This window comes from Lepisosteus platostomus, chromosome 24 (genome assembly GCF_059453375.1).
Source record: "Lepisosteus platostomus isolate fLepPlt1 chromosome 24, fLepPlt1.hap1, whole genome shotgun sequence".
Lineage (NCBI taxonomy): Eukaryota > Metazoa > Chordata > Actinopteri > Semionotiformes > Lepisosteidae > Lepisosteus > Lepisosteus platostomus.
In genome coordinates, this window is record NC_142634.1 from 14,723,253 (window position 1) to 14,736,271 (window position 13,019).

The following is a 13,019-nucleotide window of genomic DNA, read 5'->3' on the forward strand; positions in this document are numbered from 1 at the left end:
AAAAACTAATTTAGCCCACATGACTTTAGTTCATTAATGTTTACAAGTCAGCATCCACATGTATATTAAGATTGCTCAGCCGTTACTTAATTAGTTCCTGTTTTCAAGAACAGGCATTGGGAGTCATTTTGTATGTTTACATGCAAAATATATTTGGAACCTGAGAATCATAATTTTTAATCATAAGTTTTAATCAGTATAATCCATAACTTAAAGAAGCAATCAGAAATGTCATCTGCCACAAATGCTGGTATCTTTAAAAAGAATGAAGAACATCAACTATATTCAATATTGTCTGTCCCCTTCACCTTCAGCTTTGATGGTGTTCTGAGATCCCACTTTACAGATCTGATAGTGAAGATGATGAAGACTGTCTGATCATGTCTGATTGTACATCGGAAATAATATTTGTCAACTGATGCCAAATAGGCATCACTCTTCCTGGATAGGATAACCACCAAAATTAGGTATGGAATATACATCATTTTTTAGTTTTCTCTCATCCTTGTAAAAAAATGTTGGGATTCTCACTACCTAAAATCAAATATATTCATATTGTCAGTACTGGAGTGAGCTCTTAAATCATCTCTTTATGTATTGTAAAGATGAATCTAGAATATTTCCAATATACTGACTTGCGTTTATTTGAATATGTTACACGAATCAATTTGCCGGTTAATTTTCTTTGTTCATTTTAAAAGAAATATCCACTGCCTCTGAAATATCCACATGCCTGTGAAACGTTCTGATGCTCTCAGGTCAGCGTGTGGTTAGTCTCAGTAACCTGGCAAGACAGGCGCAGGGATTGTTTACAGGCAGTTAGACACTCAGCTAAGCTCTTCCTCGTCTTCCAATTACTGCTTTTCTGTCTGTAGTCCTTTCATCAAAATGTCACCACTGAGATTTTGAAAGTTCAGTAATGAGAAGCTTACAAAGGATGAGGCCATGCCTTTGAAAATCCATTGCAGCCAGGCAACATGATCAAGACTCTGGTTTCCTTTTGTGAGTTTAATGAAGTTCAATCTGCCACGCCACAGAAAAAAAAGAACAGAAAGATTTTTTTTTCATTTTGTAATTAACAGGAAATGTAATTTTTGCTCCTTGAAATGCATTCACTCATCTACAGCAAATCTTCTTGCCTCCACAGCACCTTGCACAAGATGGCCAAACCCATCCTCGCCCTGTAATGCTACTGTAACCCCTGTCTGTACCGTCCCAGGTATCTACAGTATGGATCTGCGGTGCTGCCAGCCAGGGCCACATCCCTCTTCCAAGCAATGATTTTGCTGCGGTTCCTGCAAATTAACAATTTTTTTTATATTGAATCTGAGGCAGAATAAAAAATAAGGTATTTTTAATTTAAAATAAGTAACACTTAAGGGCTATTCACAAATGTTTATTTATATACAGACTATAACAACAAATGCTCACAATACTGCGATCCACTGCCAGTTTGAATCGGAAGATCAGAACAGAACTGCAGTACTATGGCTCACAGCCAAACTAACATACAATTACAGAAGCGTAACAAAGCCAGACCCTCTAACAAGACTGCAATAATCCTTTCTCACACTTCCATCTGGGAGTCAGTGCATGGACTTTAGCTTGCCCTGGGCTGCAAGGTGGAAAAATGCAGGAAACACTCACCTCAAGAACACTCAAATACAAGAAACATGCTGGTCAGTTCAAGCAATCATAAAAAGGGTATTTTCTTTTCTTTATGCATGTGACACATCATAAGGAGGGAATGCATACACTTGATTTTACAAAGACCAGCTAAGGCTAAGCCAGATGAGTACAGTATTTACAGGACACAGTCAGTAAGGTGAGAATGTCCGAGATCCACACATATCACAAAGAACGACAGCCGAACACGATAACGCTTGTTACACAATGAGCTCCAGAAGAGGTCAGTGAATGACATTTTTGCTTCATGGACAGAATAACAGAAAATCTATAGAAAATAAATGCAAACTTTTCCTTAAAATAAATCATATCAAATCCCAATAGTAAGTACAGAAATCAGCTGGATCCCAGCTGTCCAAATGCAGCGGCTGACCCCTCACAGATAGGTCTTAAAAAACTAAACTATTTTAACTGCATATAAAATAAGGCCAAACTGTGATTGTCCATAAATCAATAGTGACATGTGCAGCCAGGAGCAGAGGCAAATGTAGCTCTGTGGGGTTGACAGCAAACTCTGCAAATGGGTCAGTAGAGCGCGGATTATAAAGTTTGCCTTGTGGTCTGATTTGTGTTTTGCTACGCATTCATAACCTCCTTTAATTTGTTCTTTGCTCCATGCAAATTCTATCCACATGGATACATAAAGAGCTAGAATGTTCCAAATCTTAGGGGGCTGTTCAAACCAACATGCTTGTTCAGTTGTCAGGAGGTTATTGAATCATACATGTCATCCAGCTGCTTCCTGAAGAATCACGGGGACTTGCCATCAAGGATAGCCTCAGAATTGAGTGGGCAGCATTGCTGCAGGAGAGTGGCCAGTTGCCTTCTCTGCTTTAGCTCGGCAGTGGGAGGCTCGATTCGACGAGCTGGGGACAGAATTGTTACTGATCACCACACAGGCTGAACACTCATGAGGGAAAAGGTGACAGACAATGAATTCAGCATCTCTGAAGCTTCGGTTTGTTATGGATGGCTTGATCCCATGGCTTGTGAAGTTAAACTGCATTTCCACCACGGTGTTATTATCTATTATTATACATGAACATACTATATAGACAGACATTAAGAAATAAATGAGTGAATCGACTAGAATGGCAATTGACTGGATACAAGACGAATGGCTCATCACTGAACAAACAAAACAACTGGGTGGAAGATATAAGAAAACGTGCTTTAAGGTGGCTAATTTAAATTATTAGGCTTGCGTGGGCAATGTGCATGAGAAGCTTGTGTTTTTCCAAACACAATGCAATAGAAAAATAAAAATAAGCTCCCACACACACAGACACACACAATCCCCTTCTCCAGGATGGGAGATATCTACAGGAAGTAAAAGCAGGTGTTAGTGGAGGAGTTGATGGTGCTCTTCCCACAGAACCATAAATTCCAAACCAGGGCCCCCCTGTTTGGTCACAGATACTGGGTTGTAGGGGGTACTGTCTTTCAGATAAGCTGTTAAACAGAGGTCCTGACAATAAGCGTTCGACAAAGATCCTATGTTTTTTAGAGTATCCTTAAACAGTAAAGAGGCATAATGCAGAAAAGTAAATAGCACATAGGAATATAATCCAGAAACATGGCTTTCTGAACCTGTCCTTTTGGAATAGATATAAGAAATTACACAAATACTGTACATGTACAGAATTTTACATTATGTCACCTGCTCTTCCAAAGCATTCCCTTTGGAACCCCACACACTTCCAGCAAATCAATAGCAACTACTCTATTTCACATTTGATTGAGAAAAAGTTTGCTTATAATCATATCTGCGGTTTTATTTATGTTTACGGTCATGAAAGACTACTAAATTATTAACAGCACAAGTACTTTACAAGTATTGATTATCCTCCTAAAAAGACACACACCAGTAGAAACACAATAAGGCACTGATGCAGATGTTGTAAAGATGAAAATAACTGTGATTTAGTATTACAATCCTGAGCATGTGCTATAGAAAAGATAAGAAGAGTTCACGTGGTCTCAAAAACATTATGTTATGTACATGGACAGTATGTTTCTATATATATACTGTATACTGTCCAGGTTTCTGTGATTAAGACCCCAAAATCTGTGGTAAACAAGAAATACATTTTTTCTATGATTAAATTAAACAAGACTGTGTTTTCCCAGCCACAATATTAACTAGACAACAATTAACTGCTTCCATACTGTAAATATAATCACACATGGCATTATTTACTGTTATCTTCTTATGTAACCCTCAACTCTTCATTGGTACAAATATCCTGACAGATGTTTGCTTCTAAAAGAACAGCAGGTCAAGAAGCTGTCATAGTGTAACTCAGGTTTATGGGATTCTGCTGTACATTGTCACCTTAACAAGAGGCAATGGAACCCATACTGTACTTCCTTAACCAAGACCACGTAAATCGTTTAAAAATTAATATGTACTAGATCTTACACAGATATGAATTTTACATTATCTGCCACATAATGAAACAACAGTGAGTGGTATGCTGATATGCAAGCTACATATCTCAGCTTCAATATGATGTTTCCGAGTATTTACTGGTCAAATTTCCCCCTGGTCTTTCAATCATGGCCTCCTAATAACCCCCATCTCTGAACTGGCTTCATCACTCTGCTCTCCTCCCCACTGATAGCGGTTGTTTAGTGAGCATACTGGCACACTCTGACTGCTGTCACATCATCCAGGATGTGCTACACTGATGGTGGAGGGAATTCCCGATTACCTGTACAGTGTTATTTAAATAAAATTATTATTAAGCCTAGTTACACAATGAGCTAAAATATAAAGCAATTACCAGTTCCAAATTGGGTGACTGTAGAATACAAAATTCAAAATGTACATAAAAAAACTAATTTCCATTCGGATTATGGATGTAATTCTTATGACCCTGTTATTAAGTGCTCTCACCATAAGGCAGACAGACAGAATTATATTATAAAACAAGCACTTCTATTCTGATTGCAGGTAAGACCATTATAGCTAATACAGTATCTAACTAAGTTTGTGTCACACATTATGTCATTTTAGACTACCCAGTTCTCACAATGAAACCTCCCACCTGGAATCTTTTTCACTGAAAAATAGCTCATTTAACCTTAGGGGCCAGGGTATTCAGGATATAATTAAAAAAAAACACAAGAATGCCCAGCGCAACAGCTTCAAAACAATAGGGCAATGGATTGTTCCAGCCCTCCCTGTCTCTCAGGAAGTGTTGCTCATAATTGCTGTTGCATTGAATTGCGTCCTGTCTTCATGCTCATTTCATTCCTGAGACTTGCGCAGCACTCAGGACTAGGTCTGTGCAAACCTTCCGAAGTCTCTCTGTCCCCGCAAGCCCACCGAGTGCTGCTGGGTCTGGGCGCACGGAACGCAGCCTGGACGTCCTCCCGCCACACAGCAGCTGCTCCCGCAGGGCGCTGCAGATCATCACATATCAGATGGCGAACAGCTCGACAGCGGGCATGCTGGACAGATTTAACAGCCCTGTTTTCTGGCCATGTTGGTACACAGTTGTGGTAGCAAGCCACACAGATGATTTATCAAAAAAAACGGTTGAATAATTATAAGCAAAAAGTCAAAATTAGGACTAAATACCTTAACATGGAATAGATGTGAGAGCGCTTGGTGTACAATTACCTGCTTCACATCGAACATCTTTCATGACAATCTCATCCCCAAAACACAAAACCAAAAACACAAATGAGCAGATCATAGTTTTTAGGAAAATTACCTTAAAACATGTAACTTCCTTTACCGCAAAAGGAATACCTGTCATTAATTAGGCAGCTTAAATCATCATCTAATATTAATCTTTGCAGAAAAAATGTGTTGGACACATTCTACTACCACATGGATAAGGGTGTCTAATAAGAGAATACATCATATTAATAGCTCATCGCTTAAAAATCCCTGTATGCTTGTGTGTGAGGGCGTACATGCGTGGGGGGTTTACAGTATGTGTGTGTCTGCTGTGGGCTGCCATTCCTTCCAGATTGTAGTCCAGCCTTGTGCCTTGTGCTTCCAACACAGTTTCAGATTGAGCACAAATATGTCAGAAAATATTTCTCACACTGTCTTAGACACAGTCCACGCCAATGATAAAAATAGATTCAGTGGCTATTTTATTATGTGTCGCATTTCTTTAAAAGTTATTCTGCTAACACAGAATCCTAGTTTTAAAATTAAATTTAAACAACAGTCCATTGAAAAATATATTTAGTACTAAGTTTTCCCATTTTCATCTGCATGCTTACATTCTGGGACTGATGATTCAGTGCCATATATGGAGATAAATATTTTAACCCCTGTAACATTTTCAGCATAGTCTCTCCCAGATTATTTTCCAAGATTAAATAGGTATTTTCTTTCAGTCCAAGGAATGAGGGATCTAAGGTGATACAATGAGCTAGGTTGCTTTGAGCTATGAGGTGTTTATTCATTTGTATATTTTCCAAACCGAGAGGTATCAAATTAAAATACAAAATAAATATGAAATACAAGGCAACAGAATGATTTGCTGTGCTTTAATTGGAAAGGCTAGCAACCCCATCCTTTTCTAACAGCTGTTATTGCACAGTGATACGTTTATAAAAAATGATAAGACATTTTAAGAACAGCACATATATTCTACAATGTGTTTGATGTACACTTTCACATTATTCTCCTCACAATCATTATAAAGGGAACATATAAAAACACTGTACACGCTGTATATAGAAACAAAAATCTATAGCATGGATTATAGAGCAATCTAAGACACAATATAATATTAATCCAAAATAATTATTTCTCAAATGTTCAGAATAGTTCAAAACATGAAGATGTCAGTGTTTGCGCTATTCATATGTAGAACAACAGAAGCAAATTATAAATCCCGAAGCTCTGTTGCCTCACTAGAAATCATATTATATGTACAAAACTGTAGGTACCACCACTGATACAACAGCATTATTTTCACTTAAAACTTTGCTAAGCCACTGTAGGTCAACTTAATATAGACAGCCTTTATTGTTACCTTTCACACTGACTGCTACAGCAGGCAGGACAGTATGGATTCCCACCCACATCTGATTAGATAACTGACGCTGAGAATAGCAGATAATTCCAAAGTTACCAAATACCATTATTATGTAAATTCAGAATCATCGCTTTTTAACTTACTTATCCAGGCAACTTGGATCTGATTAAACTTTTCATTTCAAAAAGTGGCAGAGGTCCTAGACTTAGAGGTTCCCAATACCAAACAAAGCTACTGGGTCCTTCCTTTCAAAACAAGGAGTAAATCTGTAAAACGTAAAAAACTAACCTTCAGGCATCTAAGTGTTAAAACATTACTTGGAAGACAACCAAAGCAGTAAACAGTTTAAGCTTATTTAGCTTTTCTACAGAAAGCTGAAGAAAATCTATAAAAAAGTGAGATCTTTGTGTGGGTGTTCAGTCCCAGGGCTTTTTCAAAACAATAAAACATTTTCTGGGTTTTCACATACAATTCGAGCCACTTGACATATGCACAATAAACTGAAAGCGGAGAAACACACAGATGTCAGATGGTATTGTTTCCTTCAATTATACTTTTGTCTTCTGCATTTATAGGTGTAATTAATCAGTAAAACCTCATCACCATTTCTTTTTACCCACTATGTATGCATGCACTATAATCAAAAGGCATGCTTCAGAGTTTCAGATAGTCCATGCCCTAAGGCAACAGTGTTAAATAAGACTTAAAACCTTGAAGTTCACAATGTTGGCATTATAAACACAGCTCATAATCATTACTTACATGTTTTTTTCTTGTTTATGTAATTCCATTTAGTTATGCATATTTTCTGCATTGCAAAGTGATATCTTATCACTTTCATAACTAACAGAGTTAAATTCCTTCCATAAAGACCTCAAGTGTGAATAAGTATTTCAACTTCTAAAAAGAACATACAATTGACCGGCTACATTAAAGACAAAGCTACACTTTCATGATGGCATAGGGCTCTCAAACACTGGCAAATGAAGAACAATCTAACTTCAAGTACACCCATGCTTTGATTTACAAACACCCAACGTATGAACTCTCACTATAATGAAGCAATTTCACACCAGTTTCTCGTAGTTCCAAAGAGGTTTTGGCTACAGCAAAGGCACATTCTTTGTATCTTGAATGAAGAACGCCAACCTTAAGCATGACCATGTACAGTACTTCAGACTCCTCTGTGTTAATTTAGTAATGGAAGTGTATATACACACGTGTGGCTAGAATTGTTAGAATCCACCAACATTCTGGATCATGAGCTATAATTTCGATAGAAATCTATGTAATGGAAATGATCAGGGGTATACCTCAATTTCAAATAAAAATCTTTGACACAAAATGTAAGGTTCTATAAGTCCACTGACTCCAATTAAGACCAAGTCCTTTGGCAGAACAATGTCCATACCTTAAATTGCCTGATTTGCAACACCAGAAACACAAAATGGATAGTAATATCTAAACATGGGAATTAACCGAAGGAGAACGATCTCTAAAACAGCTTCTCTCTTCCCGGAGGAGGTCTCCCAGATTACGACACACGAAGATACGCAGTCTAGAAAAGGTTTCGCAGGACCTAGTCTCATAAAAGCAAACGGTCAAGAATTTCTCACGACGAATCTGCAATCAGGCAGATGTCTCTGCAGCAGAGTGTTCAGATTCATCTTTTCCCCTGGTAACTGCATGAAACAGTTGGAACTGGGGAGTCAGAGCAAGCAGTAAGATGATTACTGAAGAACAGGCAGATTTACCACTGTTCTCACTCCTCAGTGTGAGGAGTCCTTGTGCCACCAGGAAATTTTAATAGAAATTTTAAATACTTGGCATCACTGAACCTGTAAATGAACTAGTTTTGTTAATTAGATTTGTTAAAATAGCTTTCTGCACACAGTGCTTGAATTTATAAATACCCTTTAGTCGTAAAAACAAGACTTAACTGGTTTCCAATTAAATATGTACGGGCTTAATTAGTAGGGACTGCAACACAGAAGACACCTCCAGAATATGTTTCTTCATTCTAAATGGACCCAGCTGCTTCAGTTCCATAGATCTGCTCATTGAAAAGATATAGATAAATTAGGTTATTTCTGAAACTCCACAATCAGTACATAGTTTGCGCTAATCTTTGATCCCATTTATTGTTGAAGCTAAAAAAAGCCTGTATAAGGGATATCATCAAGCAAATTGAATCAATGGAAGTGATTAACTTACACAATTTAGCTGGAAAAAAAAGAGAACAGTGAATCTGGATTAGGACATTTTAAAGGATCAAAACCAGAGTATAGTTTTATTTTTATACAAAAGATTATCATGAGCAAAAAAAGAAAAGAATGAAGGTGCTTTGGTCAGGTGAAAGTAATTACAAGTTCTGCTTAAAGACTTGAAAACCTGTGCAGATACAAAAGGACTGGTGTAATTTTAGTGATACAAAGACATTCATGAATCTAGGCGTTACAATGAAGAAGAATGAACAACAGTTTTCCCCTACATTTCCCCCACTCTCTCTGTACACAATATTTCCAAACCCACTGTAAGAGGCCATCAGCTTGATCACTGTATGAAAGGAGGCAGCTGTCCGTCCCTACAGTCTCGATGCCCGACAGCTGCGATCCTCTCTATTTCAATGTCAGCTCCCTGTTAGCAGGTTTTGGGAAGGTACGTAGCTGCTGACAGGCACACCATGACTCTGTGGAAGAGTCACTGACAAGGCAGACGAACCCGTGTCAGGGACTCTGAGAGAAGGAGTTAAGAAACCTCACTAACATACTGAAGGTCTGAAGAAGACTTTAAAGCACACTGTGAACACTATTGAAACCAACTGCTTATTGTTTGAAGGGTTCCACAGTGCTATAACTAAGCCATCTCCTCTCTTGCTGTTAGTATCTCAACTGTAATACATACGAACAGCACTGTGCACACCATTTCCAAAGTAACACATTTTAAGGCCAGACAGCCTCAAAAATCAAGACACATTAAATAAGAATTTATTTAACCTTTATTTACACATTGTAATTCACAACCTCCAAGTGAAAAGGAAATGCTCAAACTTTCAGACAAGTAATTACAAATGAAAACCTAGAAATATGGGTTGGACAAGTGCGCACACCCCTTAGTAACAGAATTTGCAAATTAGCTCTGGTGCAACCAATTGCCTTCCAAATCACACAACAAGCTAATTAGCCTGCACCTGTGTTAACTGATCAAATGATGATTTTTAAAATAAAATCATGCAGGTCTCAGTCCAGAGGATTAATTCATTACTATACAAAAACAGAATTCTCAAATCGGTTTAGGTACACTGTCACCAGCCCATTCCTGCGTCTTGTTAAACCTTTCGTCTACGGAAAAAAGATTTTATGTACACTGGGCATCAAAAGAAATGTTTAGCTCTGTTTATGCATGTATCGTTTCTTAAAAAGTAAGTGGGACTGTTGATTAGTGCACAGGTTATGAGGCTATAATGGTGGAGGAGCATTAAATCCTCTCAGGTGGCCAGCAGTGGAGTCTAGTCCTCCACCCAGATGAATGTCGGATACTGTGGTGCAGACATGCAGAAAGATACAATAACTGTGGTGTACAACAGAAGAATTGACAGAGAGGTTCGAGTGATTTGGCCCGGGCAAGAGTCTCTAGTCTGTACATAGCTTCCATTGTAGTGGCTGATGGTAACCTGACTGCATGGCCCTGCACTGACGCCTGATACACTGATTGCATGGCCGTACACAGATGCCTGATACACTGATTGCATGGCCCTGCACTGATTACTGATACACTGATTGCATGGCCCTGCACTGACGCCTGATACACTGATTGCATGGCCCTGCACTGATTACTGATAAACGTATTGCATGGCCGTACACAGATGCCTGATACACTGATTGCATGGCCCTGCACTGACACCAGATACACTGATTGCATGGCCCTGCTCTGATTACTGATAAACGTATTGTATGGCCATACACTGATGAAGTCTTGGGACCTCACTTGATCAGGTCATCCAGCAGAATGACACTTCCTCACACTGCACTTGAAACTGGATCTCTTGTGTAATCCATTCTTGTGGATCTCTTGCACCCCAAGAATGTAACGCTTTGATTCAGATGAACTACTCATCAGACTTGAGCCCCACTGAACATCTGTGGGATGAAATGGAATACTGTGCGACATCTAGGACTCAGAGATCCGGAAGCAGGACTTGCTAGTTCAGGATCTATGAGAGTAAAGGGACAGAATCACGCAAGATATCATTTGCAATCAGCATGCAAAGAATATGTCACAGACGTACAGTTTATAATGTTTCCGACAGTGGCCACATATGCTAGAAGCCTGTGGTTTTCACAGCACACCCCCTGCTGATCAGCTCTGTCGATAACAAATGTTATTCAGCATGTCTTGTCTACAGAAAACATTGTAGTTTTCCTGATAATGAAATAATACATGCTTGCAGCTCTAAGTGGTAGTTTAGTAAACTATATGCTCAAATACAGACCAAATACTTTTAATCTACAAGGAGAGTAAAACTCCAGCAGATTAGCGGTCGGATGCATTCAAATTGTTGAGCTGCCAGCTCTTATCACGCTCCTACCAGATGTACTCAAAACCTGGATGTTTTCAGTAGAGCCGCTACCAAAAACGAACGGAATTAATGTTAAACACACTTTCTGCTTCATCTGAATGATGTGTTTCGAACTACAGCTAGCCAAATGTAAAAAGGACGAAAATGTTATGTAGTGCAAGTCCCGACTTGTTCCTGAACCATTAAAAGAAGCTTGTGCGTGGCATTGGTCAATACTACCATTGTAAAATATGGAACAATTACATACGCAAAGAATCAATCGATAAATGTGTTAAAATACGGAGACGGCAGAAGATTTCATAGACCAAGGTTATCTGAAATTTTAGCAATAGAATAGTGAAAATAGTATTGAAAAATAAAAAAATTTGTGTGTATGTATATTAAATTACATCTTATTATTTCAAATATAACTTGTCAGCCATTGCATTCTATATACCTTTGCTGGCTAACTCGTTTTCTAGGGTTTCTTTAACGAACCCCTACACGAACAGCACACTTCAATATTCACACTGTAAAAATAATAACTCTTCAGTAATGATGTGCATAGGGTAATAATTCTAGAAAAAAAGACGCTTAAGCACATGTAAGGGTTAAGTAAGAGAAAGATTCGTTATTTCAGTAAATACTACGGGTTAGCATCGGTTTTAAATGTAATTTAACGTCACACTGCGGAGCCCTTTATAAGTAACTGATTTTCCAACAGAAAAAGTGCATTTCATGCAAATACCCACACCAATATCAAGTGGTCTTCCACCACAGATTTCAAACACTGTGAACATCCTACAGTATATGACAGTTCGCTTTGCGTGTAGATACAACATGGCTTTGCATTTCAGCGCTGTTCTTAATTAGGTGGGTACCAATCTAAATTAAATCAATCACAGATGTTTATTTCTGATGTAGAGTGATGCGATTTTATTATCAACGATCGCCGGATTTCTCATCCTCCACCCTTGCAACCTCCTGCGTGAGTATCGTTTCAATCGGCTTCCTACCCATTCTTGTCACGTAATTGAAAAACTGGAAAAGCAATCAACTCACCCGTCTCTCCCCTGCGCTCTCCAGCAAAAACGCTGCCTACGTGTGCCAGCGAGGAGTGCAGCCTAGCTCTGCATAGCTGGAGTCAATGGGGAAGGCGTGCACTGCGCATGCAGCATCCGATGTACACTCCGCCGTGGCTGCTGTATCGTTCACACCTGCATGCAGAGTGTGTACAGTAGCATCCACCTCCTGAGCGCTCGCGTACCGAGCACCGGCGCACTGGGTCCGCTCTTCCACAATGACAGGCCCTTGCTACCCCGGGCTGGAAACCCCCCGTCTCTTCAAACAAGCGAAGGGATCATGGAGTCTTTATCGACAGTTTCTTTCCCTTGCCTGTGTATTCCTTTCGTTTTTCCCTCAAGCAGTCTGTGCTGAAAATGTTAATGGCGCCACACATCCCGGCTGTGATCCACTCTTTGATCCACCTGAGCTTTCAGTAGCGCCACTGATCCGCCAACTGTTTAAATGACTGAGACTTTGAACTGTTTTCATCTATTTTTAAACGATTTGATATTATTCACTGTATTAAACTGTGCGATAAAGGCAAAAACATTTGCTGTAAATGATGGACACAAATACTTTAATTAGGGGACCCATGAAGCAGCTGAGAGCCCACCAAAAAAGCAAACACTGATGACGTATGGACTAGGTTCGGGAATGCCTGTAGTTGAAGATACAATCTGGTAGTGATAATAAAAAATGAT

The 13,019-nt window shown here is 39.0% G+C and overlaps 1 protein-coding gene across 6 annotated transcripts in view; it reads right to left on the reverse strand.

Annotated features, from left to right (window-relative positions):
• The window catches only part of LOC148641757 (rabphilin-3A-like), a 73,947-nt gene extending 61,205 nt beyond the window's left edge, over positions 1-12,742 (reverse strand). For 4 of the 6 annotated variants that reach the window (XM_088617682.1, XM_088617675.1, XM_088617677.1 and 1 more), the window contains exon 1: positions 12,316-12,742. The gene's annotated coding sequence lies outside the window, so the exon portion shown is untranslated. The remainder of the gene's footprint in view (positions 1-12,315) is intronic. The other 2 variants (XM_088617683.1, XM_088617684.1) reach the window with 1 other exon arrangement.
• Between the last annotated feature and the right edge of the window lie 277 nt (positions 12,743-13,019).